At 37.3% G+C, this 16,768-nt stretch overlaps 1 protein-coding gene and 1 non-coding gene across 2 annotated transcripts in view; one reads left to right on the top strand and one right to left on the bottom strand.

The window, feature by feature from the left end:
- The window catches only part of SPRED1 (sprouty related EVH1 domain containing 1), a 112,858-nt gene that overhangs the window by 80,691 nt on the left and 15,399 nt on the right, over positions 1-16,768 (bottom strand). The gene's annotated exons all lie outside the window — the stretch shown is intronic.
- Positions 11,982-12,114, top strand: LOC139035782 (small nucleolar RNA SNORA70). Its single transcript, XR_011488495.1, has one exon. It is a non-coding gene; the product is annotated as a small nucleolar RNA SNORA70 (small nucleolar RNA).

Raw genomic sequence — 16,768 nt, 5'->3', positions numbered from 1 at the left:
CAGAGAGAGAAAGGCAGCTAGGAAGATGTTATTTGAATCCAAATGCTATTTCAATAATGAAACCTGGGAACACAACAGTGTCTTTACAGATAGAAGTTCAAGGTAGAATCTTCAATTTATTCTTTTAAACAGAACAAATTTCATGAAAATAAGGAAAGGATACAGAAGATACAGGAGTCAAAAATAACCTCCAAGACTGTAAGCTTGTAAAGATTCAGTCCAATGGTGGTACAGAGTGTAAAGGATGCAGAAAAGAATCTGCCATCAACCTAGAATAAGAGTTGTCATCAACCATAGTGAGAACACTCAAAGGAAATAACTAAAAGGCCATGGAGAACATAAGTTATTCAACAGTTCCAAGCATATAATAGATGTCTGATTAAAAATCAGAAATAAGGAAGAATGACTGGATGTCTTTTACAAGCAAATATATTAAACAAAAAGTATCCAAAAAATGAGTATGACACGGTCCCTGTTCTCAAAGAAATCACAATACAACTAACTTGAATAAGTAATAAGAGCAATAACTTTTTAATTACCACTAATTCTGGTAATGGAAGCTTCAAAAGTGAATTAAAAGCCTGTAAAAAAGAAAAGCAGACTATACTGAGACTAAACTCTGGGAGAAATACTCCTTTTAAGGAAGAAGAAAGGAGTCAGTGATATGGGTCAGAGTACCAAGATAGGTAGGAAAATTTGAGGAATACACTGTAATGAAAACCAAGACAATGGTTTTGTCTTAAAATGCCAAAGAGAAGCCTAGTTTACTGGAAACATGATCTGAATGCAAAAGTACTAATGGACTGCCACACTAAATGTAGAATACTCATTTCTCTAGGAATAGAGAATTAAAGCAATGATTCAGATTCTGTTAATATCTTTTTGTTAAATCATTTCAAGACTGTTAGAAAGGAATTACTAACTATAAATGTTTGAATTTTCTCTCTTCTCATTTCACTTAAGACCCAAGATTCAGCCTATAAAGACACCTCTAATAGTATCTTAGGTCTTAAAGTAAAGGTCAAAAACAAATGAATGAAGACTACTACTTTAAGTGCTTATAATACTTGTAGTGGTGGGAACTATGGCCATCTAAAAGGAATATATAACACTCCATTCTAGTAGCTGCCTTGCAGGAATGCAATTCAGTATTATGAGAATGTTTTGATCTTTTCAGAGAAGCTGGAAATCCTGCCTCTATCAAGTCCCTTGATTTCTTAAATACTGGTTCATTTCTATGCGGACTGGTTTCACCTGCAGTTTTCATCTTCTGTCTTAAATAGTGAATCTTTAGTTGAACAGAAATGAAAAGCTTTACTGTGAATGAAAAGCTGTACTTCTTTTTAACTGAATAACTAGGCAAATAAACACAGCATTTGGGATCTCCAACACACTGCAAGAAATAAGAAAGATCAAGTAACCAATTAGTACTTTAATTCCCTAAACTAAATGTCACTTTAATATATTTTCATTTCAAAGCGCTGAATACACTTTGGTCTTAAACATGAAACACAAGAAGTGCAAAATCCAACAAATTCTTTAATAATGACCACATGAGTGACCATGAATTAATGGGCAAACCTGCTCCAAACGAAAATTTCACTGGTTCGGTGCTGGAGAAAACTCTTGAGCATCCCTTGGACAGCAAGAAAATCAAACCAGTCAATCCTAAAGGCAATCAATACCGATTATATACTGGAAGGACTGATGCTAAAATGAAGCTCCAATACTTTGGCGACCTGATGCAAAAAGCCGACTCACTGGAAAAGATCCTGATGCTAGGAAAGACTGAGGGCAGGAGGAAAAGGGGGCGACAGAGGATGAGATGGTTGGATAACTTCACGGAGTCAATGGATATGAGTTTGAGCAAACTCTGGAAGACAGTGAAGGACAGGGAAGCCTGGCATGCTTCATTCAGTCCATGAGGTTAAAGAAGTCGAACAGGACTTAGCAACTGTTGTTACATGGTATTTTGCTATAATTTACTTAACTAATTTTAGAAATCTTGAGATATTAAATACTAATTTTAGCAGTTTTTTCAGTTGCTTTTTTCTGATAATCATATTTATCTCTTGAAAAAATCATTGTATAATAAAAATTTTCATCTAAAAAGAATCAAACAAAAAAATCCATTATGCTAATGAAGAAGCTAGTCATAGAAGTACCATGTATTATATGATTCCATTTATATGAAATATCCAAACAGGCAAATGCACAAAGTATGAATGGTGGTTGTCTAGAGCTGGGGAGAGAGTTGAGGGGAAAGGGTGAGATGGCAGATAGGGATGGGATTTCCTTTGGTGTGCTGGGAATGCTCTACAATTAATTGCAATGACGACTGTACAGCTCTGCAAATATACCAAAACCCACTAAATTTTACACTTTAAATCAGTGAATTGTATGCTATATGGATGATACATCCATAAAGTTGCTATTAAAAAAAATCCACTGGTTCAGAGGTTCCAAAACTCATGTTCATTCTCTAAGTATTACATGGAGAACTTTTCAAAAAACAGACTCCCAAAGCCTACTGGTCTACAGCCTTGATTCCGAAATGAGGCTTAGGAATGCTGTATTTTAAACTTTTCTGAAGGAGTTCTGATTTGTAGCTGTATTGGGGAATAATTACTTACTCAGAATATTAATAAACTATAAAACTAATCTTCAATTTGAATACACTGACTAAAATCTGTCACATAAATTCTATTCAGAATACTTTATTGCCTATCATTTCAGGCAACATAGTCAGGTCACTCTTGTATTTGGCTTTAGATAACCTTAAAAATTAAGTTCCAAAAGAAAGCACTAACTCAAGAATTCAATATACATAACTAAACGACTGATTTAAAATAGCTTGGCAATCTAAAATCTTTTAACAGCTCATTACCATGACTTATAAAAGACACAAAACGGCACTTCTCTGACTGCCTCTCCTAGCTCACTTACTAGCTCCAGCCACAACAGCATCCTTTCCACTCTTTAAATGGTTTCCCTCTACCCCAGATCCCCTGCACTTACTCGGAGACTCCTCTGAGATATTCTATTGGTTTCCTCCTTAAGTGTTAGATAACATGAATCCTCCTCAAATTAGACTCACCCAATCTAAACTAGTTCCAACATCCAGCTTCCCTCCACTCTATTTCTTTTCTTGGTATTATTTTCCTCATAATGCTTATGACTATCTGAAATTATCTTATTTACTTATTTCTTTAGGTATTTATTGTCTGTCTCCTATTAATAGAACTTATGTTCCATGTGAGCAGGGATGTTGTTTTCCTCATTTACTACTGTACTGAGTAGAATGTAATTAGAGATACAATTAGTGATCAATACGTATGTAATTGTTGAGTCAAGGAACAGAAAAACATACAATGCCATCTTACTTCTAAATTTGCCACGCTGATAAGCCTCTGTGAAGACAATATTTGTTTTATACAACTCTTAGTACTAAGCAAGATTAAAACGGGAAAATTTCGTTCTCTAGCTTCCTCTACCTTTCTCCTCGAGCCCCTTCCTCCAGAAGCAGTCATTCCCCTGCACCCTTGTGGTCAAGTAATTTTAACCTGGGACAGGTAAGCATAAGAGCCTCCAAAACCAACTCTAACAACATTGAGAGTTGCAAGCAGAGTACATTCTTACAATCCAAGCAAAACCCAAAAGATATAAATTAAAACTTGTTTCAACTACGTGTCATTCAGGGAAGATTACCGAGGATCTCAGAGTGATTTGTCTTCCTAGGAAATAAGTGCAGTCTGGACCTTATAAGAGCTTAAGGATGAATGGAGGTAAATTAGAAAGAAGAGGAAACATGAAGGAAGGGATAGTGCTTTTTCTTATTGAAGACTACTTTCTGTAAAAGACACCACTTTCTTCAAGGAGTTCACCATCTAAAATGCATTATTAAAGAGCACAATAGACAATACAGATAGCAACATAATAATGTGTACTATAAATAAAAACACATAGAAACGTGAGCAGAGTTTAAAATATAAATGCAATAAAGTAGGGAAACACTATTTTACATAGCTTGTAGCCCCAGATTCAAATGCTGAAAAAGGAACTAACCTGGGAATGAAGACACACTGTTTCAGAAAGACTTTACTACCTTAAATGATGCTAAAAAAAAATTCAACAGTAACTCTTGAAAATATTCTTGCAAGAATATATATTGCTAAAGAAATACAGAAATCAGTTCAGTTCCTCAGTCTTGTCTGACTCTTTGTGACCCCATGGACTGCAGCACGCCAGGCCTCCCTGTTCATCACCAACTCCTGGAGCTTGCCCAAACTCATGTCCATTGAGTCAGTGATGCCATCCAGCCATCTCATCCTCTGTTGTCCCCTTCTCCTCCTGCCTTCAACCTTTCCCAGCATCAGGGTCTTTCCTAGCATCCAGTGAGTCAGTTCTTCCCATCAGGTGGCCAAAGTATTGGGAGTTTCAGCCTCAGCATCAGTCCTTCCAATGAACACTGAGGACTGATCTCCTTTAGGATGGCCTGGTTGGATCCCTTTGCAGTCCCAGGGACCCTCAAGAGTCTTCTCCAACACCACAGTTCAAAAGCATCAATTCTTCAGCACTCAGCTTTCTTTATAGTTCAACTCTTACATGACTACTAGAAAAACCAAAGCTTTGACTAGATGGACTTTTGTCGACAAAGTAATACAGAAAAATATTTACCTAACATGTAAAGGCTATTAAAAGCCCCATAATTACTACACACCTCCAAGTGAAAATATCTAAGGCACTTCTATTACAGCCAGCTATAGGACAATATTTCTGAGGAAGTTAAAAAACTAATATTACAGTAATATGATTAAAGAGGAGTGAGGGAAGAAAAGAAATGAAGTACAGATTTTAACATTATCCTTATTTAAAACTATATGATCGCTTCTAAAACAAAATTTTTATTAGAAAAATAAGGACATTCTGTTTCCAATCCAACCCATAGTAAGCTTGGAAGCCACCAATCTATGCTAACAACAAGTAAAAAGCTTAACAAACTGAAAAATCAACACTTCTTGGGATGAGTAATAATAGTGAGGTCACAGGGCAAACTACCTCCCCCAAACTTGAAGAGGCAGAGATTATGGATAATGACAGCTTATAGATCAGAAACCTGAGAGCAGAGAGCTCTTTGGGAAACAGTGCTGGGGTAGGGAACCAGGGGTACTGATGAGCTGCTGGAGACTGAGAGCGAACAGTTCTGAGATTAAAAATTCAGTCATCAAAATGCCCCTCCACCCACTTTTGTTAGTTTTCCCTCTTGGCACTCTAACAAGTCCTCACAGTGAATATCAGGGAAAATTCCCTCATATTTCCAGAAGAGGGAAAGAAAGCATTTTGAAATACACTGGAGCACACTGCTCTTCTTAACAAAGCTTGACTTCAGGAGAAATTATTTAACCAGAGTTTAACCTCCTAAATGGGTTTTCCTGGTGGCTCAGAAGTAAAGAATCCACCTGCCAATACAGGAGACAAAGGTTCAATCCCTGGGTCAGGAGGATCCCCTGGAGAAGGAAATGGCAACCGACTCCAGTATTCTTGCCTGGGAAATCCCATGAGACAGAGGAGCCTGGTGGGTTACAGTCCATCAGGTCACAAAAGAGTCAGACACAACTTGTTGACTAAAACAACAATAACCACCTAAAGTTGTATCAGAACCTAAATGACCTAAGGGAAGGTAAATAAATATCCAACCTCAGCCCAATTCAGCCATCTTGTCCTCCTTAAGAGGGGTGAGGGACAAACAGCATTTAAGAAGTTCACACATTTAAGAAGTTCACACAGGATCACAAAAAGCTAAGTTCTGGGGACCAAATATTCAGCAATGTGATTATAATTAACAATACTTAATTATATACTTGAAGTTTGCTAACTGTACATCTTAAATGTTCTTAACAGAAAAAAGAAAAAAGGTACCTATATGCTGTGATAGATATGTAAATTACACTGACTGCTGTGATTATTTTATACTGTATACAGATGTCAAAACACTAAGATGTACATCTTAAGTATAAAGAATTTGTCAGTTATAATTCAATAAAGCTGGAGCAAAAAAAGACTGAAACTTAATAACAGAACTGGGGGGCTTCCCCTGTGGCTCAACAGGTAAAGAACCTGCCTGCCAATGCAAGAGATGCAGAAGACGTGGGTTCAATCCCTGGGTGGGGAAGATCCCCTGGAGAAGGAAATGGCAACCTGCTCCTGTATTCTTGCCTGGAAAATCCTATGGGCAGAGGAGCCTGGCAGGCTACAGTCCATGTGGTCACAAAGAGTCAGACACAACTGAGTGCATGGGTGCACATGCATGCGCACGCACGCACACACACACACACACAGAGTAACAGAGCTATAAAACACTTTCCTACCCATCCCCTACACACACACACACACACACAGACAGAGTAACAGAGCTATAAAATACTTTCCTACCCATCCCCTACACACACACGCACACACAGAGTAACAGAGCTATAAAACACTTTCCTACCCATCCCCTACACACACACACACACACACACACACACACACACACAGAGTAACAGAGCTATAAAACACTTTCCTACCCATCCCCTACACACACACACACACATTACCACATTACTAAAGGCCTATTTATAGCAGCTCTTTTCAGCCAACACATCATGTCTGGCTATCAAGAAAAAATTATAAGGCATATCACAATAAAAGCTAACAAACACAATCTAAAGAAACAAAAGATCAGAACCAGACTCAGACATGGTAGAGATGTTGGAATTACCAAACCAAGAATTTAAAACAACTGTGATTACTATGCTACAACACCAAGAATAAACCCTAAATGTTAACTATGGACTCTGGGTGATAATGATGATTGACGTGTAGGTTCATAAATTGTAACAAATGTTCCATTCTAGTGGGGAATGTTGACAACTCAGCAGTTAGGTACCTGTTTGGGCAGGGAGTGTGTGGCAAATCTGTACCTCCCCCTCAGTTTTGCTGTGAACCTCAAACTTCTCTAAAAAATAAGGTCTATTAAAAAAAAAAAAAAACAGAAAGCATAGTGTAGCAGTTGGATATAAAAAATACATCAAAATTAACTGGCTTTCTTCTTTACCAGTGAGTTAAGATTATAAAAAGAGCCAATTCACAACAATCAGACATAAAAGTACGAAAATGAAATGTGCAGGATCAATATAAAGAAATCTTTAAAATTCATGTTCATGGAAGAGCATAAATGACGTGAACAGATAAATGCACATTTTATGTTTTCTAAAAGCAAAACTCAATATTACAAAGATGACAATTCTGTCTAAATTCTGTTTATCTACTGGAAATTCAGTTTAAAATATCAATGGACTTTTTTGAGGAAGAAGGTAACTTAAAAAAGTGTCTTTAGTATATTTAGAAGCCAATAACATTTGAGTGATCTTTAAAAAACTTAAGGGACTTCCCAGTGGTTAAGACTCCACACCTCTAAGGCAAGGGGTGCAGGTTTGATCCCGGGTTGGAGAACTAAGATCTCATACATGATGTGCGGTGTGGTCAAAAAAATAAAAACAAAAACAAGTCAGGTCATATGACTCTTGCTGAAAACTCTGCAAGAGCTATATATTTCACTCATGGTAAGAGGCCAAATCCTGAAGACCCAGTTTTAAAGAAATAGTAAGATAAAATGTGCATAATATACCTTAAAAAAATTCTAGAAAAATTCACAACATGCTGGATGTCATCATGGCTATTCTTTAGTAGCAGAGTTAGAGGTTACCTTTATTCTCTTCTTTTATAATCACAAAAACAAAGTACCAAAATGAAACAAAGCAATCCAAGGTCTAACAACACTTAACAGCAAAATTTATGTAGCTTTTACTATATACCCAATCTATTGGGGGTAAAGTTATTATTTTTAATTCCAACAATAACCCTGCAAAATGGTGTTAGTCCTATATAACAGATATGGAAACTGAAGTTTCAAGAGGTTCAGTTCAGTTCAGTCCCTCAGTCGTGTCCAACTCTTTGCAACCCCATGAATTGCAGCACACCAGGTCTCCCCGTCTATCACCAACTCCCAGAGTTTACCCAAACTCATGTCTATCAAGTCGGTGATGCCATCCAGCCAATGCCATCCAGCCATCTCATTCTCTGTCGTCCCCTTCTCCTCCTGCCCCCAATCCCTCCCAGCATTAGGGTCTTTTCCATGAGTCAACTCTTTGCACGAGGTGGCCAAAGTGTTGGAGTTTCAGCTTCACCATCAGTCCTTCCAATGAACACCCAGGACGGATCTCCTTTAGGATGGACTGGTTGGATCTCCTTGCAGTCCAAGGGCCTCTCAAGAGTCTTCTCCAACACATTTCAAAAGCATCAATTCTTTTGAGCTCAGCTTTCTTCACAGTCCAACTCTCACATCCATACATGACCACTGGAAAAACCATAGCCTTGACTAGACAGACCTCTGTTGGCAAAGTAATGTCTCTGCTTTTTAATATGCTATTCAAGAGGTTAAGTAAGCATAAATGACTTATTTATAAGTGACTGAGCAAGAATTTAAAATTCATGCTGTTGTAGTTCTTCTCTGCAATTTAAAAAGCTGTGACTAGAAAGTAAAGAAAAAAGCCACTCTTTATCCCCAGCTTAATTTATGTAAAAGAAAGAATAGTATTTGGAATATTCTTTATCAATTATATTTTTCATTTTTCTACAGTTTTATCAGTCGAAATGTAGGCGTATAGCAGCTACTTAAAAAAATGATTTAAAAAAAAAAAAGATTTCATGATCTTGACTTCCCCTTCTGCAGAAAAAGAAACAAGTTTCAAATCTGTAATCGTAATTTCACAAAGTAAACATATCCACCTTGACAACACGTTTATACAAAGCCTAATACCATTCCATGCCCCTCCCCCCTAAGATGTTCAGCAAAATGTTCATACCTCATGGAAACACACTAAAACTTAAGAGGAGACATTTTTAAATTATGAGCAATACTGGATTTGAATCAGCATCATGGTTCTCATACAATGTTTTGAAAACCAAAAGAGCGTGCTATTAAGCATGGTCCTCAGTGAAATTAAAAACAGGTAATGTTAAAATGAAAACAGCCATCACCAAACAAGTTTTAATCATCAGACAAATTATAATCTACAAGCTTTTATTTTAAAAGATTACAGCTAAGGTTTGTAAAGAATACATTTCTCATTGATATTAGGAAACAGGCATCAGTTCAGTACAGTTCAGTTCAGTCATGTCCGACTCTTCGAGACCCCATGGACTGCAGCACACCAGGCTTCTCTGTCCATCACCAACTCCCGGAGCTTGCTCAAACTCATGCCCGTCAAGTTGGTGATGCCATCCAACCATCTCATCCTGTCGTCCCCTTCTTCTCCTGCCTCTAATCTTTCCCCAACATCAGAGTCTTTTCCAATGAGTCAGTTCTTCACATCAGGTGGCCAAAGTACTGGAGTTTCAGCTTCAGCATCATCAGTCTTTCCAATGAATATTCAGGGCTGATTTCCTTTAGGATTGACTGGTTTGATCTGCTTCCAGTCCAAGGGACTCTTAAGAGTCTTCTTCAGGACCATAGTTTGAAAGCATCAATTCTGAGGCGGTTGGCCTTCTTTATCACTCAACTCTCACATCCAATAGAACATGACTACTAGAAAAACCATAGCCTTGACTGTATGGACCTTTGTTGGCAAAGTGATGTCTCTGCTTTTAATACACCAAGTTAGCAATTAATTCTGGATAAGAATATAGATGATCATTATCTTCTTTGCATCTGCTTTTTACTTTTCTAAAAATTAATAAAGAACTCACCCTAAAGCTAAAAATAAACTATTTCATGCCAACATTCTGCTGCCCAGCAAGAGGAACTAAACCATGCTTTCAGAGATGCTTTTTTACTTACCATTGTTCCTATCAATGAAGGGATTCTGAGTAAAAGTATTACTATGCTATCAAACCCCTCTAAAGAGGCAAATCATATATTATCTTCCAACTTAATTGGCTATATTTTAGGAATTACTGTTTGATACCAGTCAGTATCAAGGACTCCTAAAAATAAAGAAGAGAATGATATCCCACATAAATTATTTCCCTTAACAGAGATTAGGGGAAAAAATCTGTAGTGGAAAGAACACTGAATTAACAGCCATAAAGTCAAAGTTTCCACTGAGTGATACAATGCAACTTCAACAGTTTGGGCAAGTTACTTTATCATTATGGCCTTAGTACCCTCTTTCAAAAAAATCAGAGATAAAGATGATATTTAATCAAATCCCTTTCTCATTCCCAATTTCTTTGATTCTATGAATATCCAATAGTCACAAAATTATCCCAAGTAGTCCATCATGATATCTGTCAATTACTAGTGTTTATTCTACTGTTGAACTTTTGATGTTTCTTTGCAATCTATTAGTTACTTCTACTATTACCCCTACTATTATTAACAGGCAGCTAACACTTCAGTACTTGCTATTTGCACAGTTCAATGCTTTCCATGTGTTATATTTAATCCTCAAGATAACCCTCCAAAGCAGATATAATTATTACCCTCATTTTACAGACATGATTTAAAAAAACTCCAAGATCACAAAACTGATAGGTGACAGAACTGGGCTTCCAACCTTGGCAGAATGAACTCAAAATCCCATAAGTAGGTATACAGAATAAACTTTTTCATCACACCCTCAACATGAGAACCAAGGGACACTCTGAAAGTGTGAATACATATATAACATAAATGGTGCTTTACACAGTAGGCAGCATAAAACTTGGATTAAAACCACTTTATGATATTTATTAAATTTTATGATCTTAGGCAAGTCACTTCTCTTTGCTCACATGGAATATGGGAAAAATAGTATCAACTCAAGAAGTTAATGCAAGAATTAGAAGCAACAACAAAGTGTTTATTTAAGTGTGCTCAGCCAACAGATATTGTTTAATGGTTGCATAATATTACTAAAATTATTAAGTGGTAGTATATTAAAAAGAGGCACATATAAATATATATTAACCTAAATACTATATATTTATTTAGCATGATTTCTATATAATATATAAATCTCTAAGTCATTTAGATTCTTGGACAATGAATCAGTTCACAACAGCCCCAACACCTCATCTACCTCAACCCCTCAGCTATCTATTGAGGGGAAAAAAATACCATTGTAAACAAACAAAAAATTCTCAGCATGATGTCCTCTCAAAACATATAAGCACATACTCAAATACTACCAACGTCCACCATACTGCCTTAACCACAGTAAGCATATAATATTTTTCGAACTGTAAAGACTATTTTGTTTTGAAAAGCTTTCTGTTTTGAAATATTATACTATTTAATAATTTTCTTGAATATTAACAACTAGAGTGTACCTATTTGTGCCAGAAAAGGCAAATAGTAGAGTTAATGGAAATGACAAGCATTTAAGGAAGGAACTACAGTGATACAGGAGAGCAAGTGGAAAGAATCTAGACTCTGGACTGAAAAGGCCTGAGTTTATGTCCCAACTCAATCACTTTTATCTGACCATTATGAACAAGACTTTTAACCTTCAGCTTAGCTTTCCTCATCTGTAAAATCGGGTCTGTACCACCAGCTTCACCCCAATGCCAATAAGCACATCTGTGTGTACGCATGTGTTCAGTCGTGTCCAACTCTTTGCAACTCCCTGGACTGCAGCCCACCAGGCTCTTTGTTGCATGGAATTTTCCAAGCAAGAATACTGGAGTGGGTTGCTATTTCCTACTCCAGGGGACCTTTCCTGGCCCAGGGATCAAGCCTGCGTCTCTTGCATCTGCTGCACTGGCAGGCGGATTCTTCACCCCTGCGCCATGTGGCAAGCCCACAAGCACACCTACTATTCAGGTAACAGTTTCTCAATATAATTCTCCAGCAAAAGAAACTAGAGTTTCTTGGATAAACACAATGACTCTAAAGCTGTGGCAGGGAAAATACCAAATGAACGCAGAACATATTGTGAAGACAAAATGGAAGTGCTCGTTTGCAGTCAGTTAAGCTGACTGTGCTCTTTTCCCTGAGGGGGCCTGGTGTACCACGGCTGCAAACAACAGCCTCTTGGCATGCATGCAGCATGCTGCCTGTCTGGGCTGCTCTAAGGGACCCTGGAGACAGCCCCTTCCAGCGGACACTCAGGACTGGCACAGTGTCCCCAGTCCAGGCCCCAGACAGGTATGCCAATGCCTTTGGAGAGCCTAAGGGCACACCGGCAAGGATCCACACTGCTTAAGTCAAGATGTCCATGTGTGCCAAGCTACTGACTGACGCCCGGACTGAGAACCTGGCAGCCATCATGTGACCCAAATGGTCAAAGCTCATACCATCAGCACAGGATGTGTCACCATCATCGACCTCCTGAAGCAAGACCACGCCTTCGCTCTATAGTATCATCGCCCAAAGTGTTTGACTTCAATAATCAAGACTGGGCATCAGATAAATGCAAACTGAAGAACATTCTACAAAATACTTGATCAGGATTCTTCAAAATAGTTTCACAATTATGAAAGAAAGACTGAAGAACTATTCCAGATTACAGGAAACAAAGAAACGTGAATACCTGATACGACACGCAATGCTGGATTGGATCCTGAACTAGAACAAAGGACATTAGTAGAACAACTGATAAAACTTGAAATAAGGTCTGTAGATAATATTATTATCAATGTTAATTTCCTGTTTGGCTATTTAAGATACCAACATTTTAGAAAGCCAGTCAAAGAATACATGAATAGTCTTGGTACATTTTTTTTCTTATCTTTTTGTAGGTCTAAAATTATTTCCAAGTAAGACTGTATACACACACGAAATTTCTGAGGAAACACAGCAATATGAGAACTACCTTATGCTTGCTTTACCAGTATCTGCCACAAACTTTTGAAAGCTCTTCAGTATACAACAGAGAAAAATTCTCAAGATTATGTAGGCTGATGGGAGACAACAACAAAACAACATGTGTATGTAAACCCTCCAGTGCTTCTCCCTTGACCTCTCTGCCCATAAAATCTATAGTTTTTAATACAATAATTAAGAAACAGAAAAATTACAGTAGGTTCATTAAGTTCATGGCAAGTTACTTGAGGAGTTTGGAACCAGAACAACGTACTTCACGTAAAATGCCCCCTTTATCTCCCTATCAAATTTAGGCTATTTGCACCATTTATCTATCTTTGAATAACACAGATCATGTTCTTACACTAAAACTTGACCCAGGTGGACTAAAATATTACAAATTACTCATTTCAAAGCTCTAGATAATCAAAGAAATGATTTTTAAAAAAGAAAGGATTAAAGTCTTTTTAAGTAAACATTAATATAATTTTATTTATATATACTAGATTTATATATATCAGATATACATATTAGATTTATATATAAAAGATTTCACATCTTTTAAGTTAACATCAATAAATATAACTATTTATAATACATAGTCTAAAGTCATAAAAAGACTAAGTTCACAACAATCATCTACTCTCAGCTCTATGTTGATAAGACATTAAATCTTTTACCTTTGTTATAAAAATTTATTTTTATTTATTTGGCTCCTCCAGGTCTTAGTTGCAGCATGTAGGATTTCTACCTTCACCATGGCATACGGGATCTTTTTAAATTGCAGATGTTATATCTTTAGTTCCAGCACATGAACTTAGTTGCATCATCTGGGATCTAGTTCCCTCACCAGGAATCGAACTCAGGGCTCTTGTGTTGGGAGCTTGGAGTCTTAGTCACTGGACCACCAGGGAAGTCCTTAAATCTTTTACCTTTCTTACACAGTGAAGAATCTGCCTGCAGTGCCAGAGACCTGAGTTCCATTCCTGGGTTGAAAAGATCCCCTGGAGAAGGGTATGGCTACCCACTCCAGTATTCTTGCCTGGAGAAATTCACAGCTTCCCTGCGGGCTCAGATGGTAAAGCATTTGCCTGCAATACAGGAGATCTGGGTTCAATCCCTGGGTGGGGAACATCTCCTGGAGAAGGGACTGGCAACCCACTCCAGTATTCTTGCCTGGAGAATCCCATGGACAGAGGAGCCTGAGAAGCGACAGTCCACTGGGTCGCAAAGAGTCAGACACGACTAAGTGACTAACAGTGCCACATTTACACACAATCTACCCTACCGTAAAAATTTCAAAGTGAATTGAAAGACAAGACTGTAGCTACTTTAATCACCAGATTACTGAACTACACACAAAGTTATATGTATAACATGTAAACATGTCTTTCCAAATGAAGTAATTTTTACTTCCAATGTATTTCCTCACTCGCCTGGGACTTCTCTTTTCCAATAGCAGGGAATCAAGTCCTTCATTACCGAAGAACCAATCATGTATATCCAGTAGCAGACTGAGAACTCTGTGAAGGCAAAGACTCAGATTTTACTCATCTGTATCCCCAAAGCTTATTGGCTTAACACCAGAAAACAAAAACTTTTAGTTCCTTTCTCCAGCCTATAATAAATGCTCAACTAATATTTGTTTTAATCTATTTCACTCAGAATCAATATTAATGATTGTGCCAAAGCTAACAGCAATGTAAAAACCAGAAGAAGGACTAAATTTGACTAGTAAGAAATGCTGCAACATCCTGATCTCCATCTGTTTGGCTGTTTCTATCAGCCTACCACTTCAACACACATGTATGACTGATCCTTATAGGGCGCACTGCACTGAGACATTTAACTACTACTAAATGTGCAGCACACACATGATGAATTTGAATTAAGACTTTCCTTTACTGAAACAGCTCTATGTACTATTTTTACAGTACCTAAACACTTCAAGATCTGAGGCTGAGATAATATCCTACTTTGGCAAGATATACGGATAATTAAGTATATATAACTGGGTCTAGAACTTTGTCATTCAATATTAACCAAATAAACTGTCATCTATCACTAGAATCAGAATTTTAAAATAATATTTTATCTTAATTCAGTACCTAAAGGGTAAAACAAAAAACAAAACATTTACCGAGCAACTGGCAGCAGATTACAAAGATGACTGGCTTAAAAAAACAAAACAAAACAAACCTCAAGAACAATACCTGCAAACGCTAAAGGAAAAAATTTCATTCAGCTCAACAGATGTATACACAAAAGCCTCTGTTGAAATCAGTATACATTCACGTCCATGCCAGAATTTCATTAGCTACTTAACAGCTTCCTGATGTACAGACAGTCGCTCAGTCGTGTGTGACTCTGCGGGGCGTGGACGGTAGCCCCCCAGGCTCCTCTGCCCATGGAACTCTCCAGGCCAGAATATTGGAGGAGATAGCCTTTCCCTTCTCCAGAGGATCTTCCCGACCCAGGTCTCCTGTGCTGCCTGCAGGCTCTTTACTGTCTGAGCCACCAGGGAAGCTGACAATATTCTGCTAAAAATAAATCATTAACTTCAGATCAAATTTTACAATGAAATAAAGCATACTCAGCTGTTCCACATCTTAGTATTTAAGAAAGAGAAAATGTGAGTAACTATTCTGAAATTAATTATGAACTATATAGATTATGTCAAGTTACAAAATCCCAGAGACAAAAATGCTAGGTACCATCTGAACCATCTTACTCATTCTATAAATAAGAAAACTTTGTTTCTTTAAGAAATTGCTTTTTAAAGGAAGACTACACAATGGACTATGCTAACACAAAATAATATAAGGAAACAATAACCAAAACTCACTATCGAAAGCAAATAAAGGCCAAGAAACCAACGGGGACAGAGGAAAAGGAAAAGAGAAGGTGAACCCATAAACAGCCATTTGGAAAGCTAAGATATCACAACAGTTCGGAGGCTGGCCGCTGAAGCCTGACCTAACGAACTTTGAATCCTATCACTTACTAATAGGTTAGTCCTCTCATGCCTCAGTTTCCTCATCTATAAAACAGATGTAACAGTACCCAATAGGATGGATGTGGGAATTTAAAAATTTATTAATCATTTAAGCACTTAGAACAATGTCTGCCACATAGTAAGCAAAAAACATGTTAGCAAATATCATCTGTTACAAAAATTCAGTTTTTATACCCATTCTCTTACACTGCCAGTGGGAGTACAAATTGGAACTACATGGGGACAGTTTTGTATTACCTTGTAAACTTAAAAAACTTACAACATAACTTAAATCCAACTATTTTAACCCTAAATACATTAAAGAGAACCTTTAGCATACACGCATTAGAATATTGCAAAAATGTTCACAGTGGTAACACTCATGATAGCAAATACCTAAAAATAACTCAAATATTCTTAGACAACAGACTGTCTATATTGTGGTAATATAACACAATGGAATATTATATGGCAGGGCAAATGAATTAAAAACTATAACAAAAAGAATGGAGACATCTTAATACATTACTGAGCATAAAAAAATCAGTTCAGGAGTTGATATATACATAAGTATATTTCTGTTGTTGTTGTTGTTGTTTAGTCGTATGGATTGTAGCTGTCAGGCTCCTCTGTCCATGGGATTTTCCAGGCAAGAAAACTGGAGTGCATTGCCATTTCCTTCCAGGAGATCTTCTGAATCCAGGGACCGAACCTGTCTCCTGCATTGGCAGGCAGATTCTTTACCACTGAGCCACCAGGGAAGCCCATATTCCCTTTACAGATTTCAAAAATAATGAGACACTGTTAGGTGTACATATATATGATAAAGGTTTTTTTAACAGGAAGTAAAGGAAATCAACCCTGAATGTTCATTGGAAGGACTGTTGCTAACACTCAAACTCCAATATTTTGGCCAATACTTGATGTGAAGAGCTGACTCACTGGAA

The sequence above is a fragment of the Odocoileus virginianus genome, chromosome 6, assembly GCF_023699985.2.
Source record: "Odocoileus virginianus isolate 20LAN1187 ecotype Illinois chromosome 6, Ovbor_1.2, whole genome shotgun sequence".
Taxonomy (NCBI): Eukaryota; Metazoa; Chordata; class Mammalia; order Artiodactyla; family Cervidae; genus Odocoileus; species Odocoileus virginianus.
This window is presented reverse-complemented; position numbering and strand designations above follow the sequence as displayed.